At 28.2% G+C, this 2,084-nt stretch overlaps 1 long non-coding RNA gene across 1 annotated transcript; it reads left to right on the top strand.

The window, feature by feature from the left end:
• The first annotated feature begins 337 nt into the window (after positions 1–337).
• Positions 338–1,592, top strand: LOC112683694. The gene is made up of 4 exons (XR_003148613.1): positions 338–982; positions 1,060–1,112; positions 1,364–1,467; positions 1,534–1,592. It is a non-coding gene; the product is annotated as an uncharacterized LOC112683694 (long non-coding RNA).
• The last annotated feature ends 492 nt before the right edge of the window (positions 1,593–2,084 follow it).

The following is a 2,084-nucleotide window of genomic DNA, read 5'->3' as shown; positions in this document are numbered from 1 at the left end:
AGGTAGGAATGATCAGCTGTTCAACTCTTTTGGATTAGATTTAGGTAAATGTTTTTACTTATTGTTTTAAGTCTCTTTGTGTGCTTTAGTTTCTTAGTGTGATTTGTATAGGAATTTGTAATCCCCCAGGGGAACACGTTCTTACGTGTTTACGGGTCTTAGCGAACCCGGGGTCCTGAGCTCTTGTTGGTTGTAGTTAGGAATGATCAGCTGTTCAACTCTTTTGGATTAGATTTAGTTAAATGTTTTTACTTATTGTTTTAAGTTTCTTTGTGTGCTTTAGTTTCTTAGTGTGATTTGTATTGTAATTTGTAATCCCCCAGGGGAATACGTTCTTACGTGTTTACGGGTCTTAGCGAACCCGGGGTCCTGAGCTCTTGTTGGTTGTAGGTAGGAATGATCAGCTGTTCAACTCTTTTGGATTAGATTTAGGTAAATGTTTTTACTTATTGTTTTAAGTCTCTTTGTGTGCTTAGGCTTCTTATTGTGATTTGTATAGGAATTTGTTATCCCCCAGGGGAACACGTTCTTACGTGTTTACGGGTCTTAGCGAACCCGGGGTCCTGAGCTCTTGTTGGTTGTAGGTAGGAATGATCAGCTGTTCAACTCTATTGGCGTTAATTTAAGGAAATGTTTTACTGTTTGTTATCGGTCAACTTTTTCTTCTTCGGCTTATCGTTCTGATTTGCATTAGTTATTTGTTTGATTGATTGTCCTTTTGATAGTGTTTATTAGTTTATTATTTATATTTTTACAGTGTTATTGATTTATTTGTTGTCAATTTTTATGAAAGGTATTTCATGGTTATTTCTTAATGGTTCTATTGAATAGTATTGAGTTTTCTTTACTAAATAGGAATATGATTTTTACTGTTATATGCTTGGTTTTGTTTTTTGTTTTTTTTTTTTTATTTTTTTTAGATATTTGTTTGATGGATTGTTCTTTATGCGAAATTGGATAAATTTGTCTATAACTATGAAAGGTATATTTTGGTTTATTACCAATAGTTTTTTAAGTTGTGTTAAATTAAATTGCTTTAGTATTTATTTTTAATTTCAGAACTTGAACTTATTCTTTGTATCAACATAAACCAAGAATTCTTCTGGAGCCGGGTAACCACTTATAAATTTTGTTTGTTGAATTTTATACATTAAATTTTTAATGGAATAAAAATCAAATTCTTTTAATTTACATCAAATTTCTTGAAACTTTTAAATCATTCGATTAAAATTAACTAATTATAATTAATTTCTAATAAATTGTGCTTATAAATGTAACATATAATTCAATTTAAATCAATCAATCTAATTTTGTTTCATAATATTTAAATTTAAATTCATTTTTTTTTATGTTTCTTTTTCAGAACCTGGATTTTTTTTTTGGATCGACCCAAATCAATTTTCCTCCGGGAGCCGGGGATCCCCTTTTCATTTCTCCTTCTGAACTCTACACTTTGAATATTTAATGGTATAAAAATTAATTTCATTTAATTTATATAAATTATCTTAATAAATCTGGTATGTTTCTTTTCAGAACCTGGATTTTGAATCATTTCAATCTAAAGGAGGTGTCCTTTGAGAGCTGGATAACCACTTATAATTTTTTTTTTTTTTAATTTTATACATTAAATATTTAATGGAATAATAATCAAATTCATTACTTTACATAAAATGTCTTGAAATTTTTAAATCCTCTGATTGAAATTAAAGTATAATTTTATTTCTTTATAATAAAGGTTTGCTATAACTCTGTTTGTCCGAGCATTATTATTTATTTAGAATCCATTAATTTGCTTAAACAGGGCATATTTATCTTAGTGATTGGAAACATAATCGATCAAATTATTGTTTTAAATCAACAATAATAGTTCTAAAATTTTAAATGAACTTCCTAAAGATTTTACTGAAATTCTTAAAATTATAAATATTTTTTTTACTTTGCGTGTAACAACTGCTTCCAATGAACGTTTTTTTTTCTTCCCTTAAATTAATTACAACCTATCTACGCTTGACAGTGGGAAATGATCGTCTGAGTAATTTGTTGGTTATAGCTGTTGAAAGTGATATTACTGCCAAAATTAGTTT

The sequence above is a fragment of the Sipha flava genome, unplaced genomic scaffold (assembly GCF_003268045.1).
Source record: "Sipha flava isolate LNK unplaced genomic scaffold, YSA_version1 232_pilon_pilon, whole genome shotgun sequence".
Taxonomy (NCBI): domain Eukaryota; kingdom Metazoa; phylum Arthropoda; class Insecta; order Hemiptera; family Aphididae; genus Sipha; species Sipha flava.
This window is presented reverse-complemented; position numbering and strand designations above follow the sequence as displayed.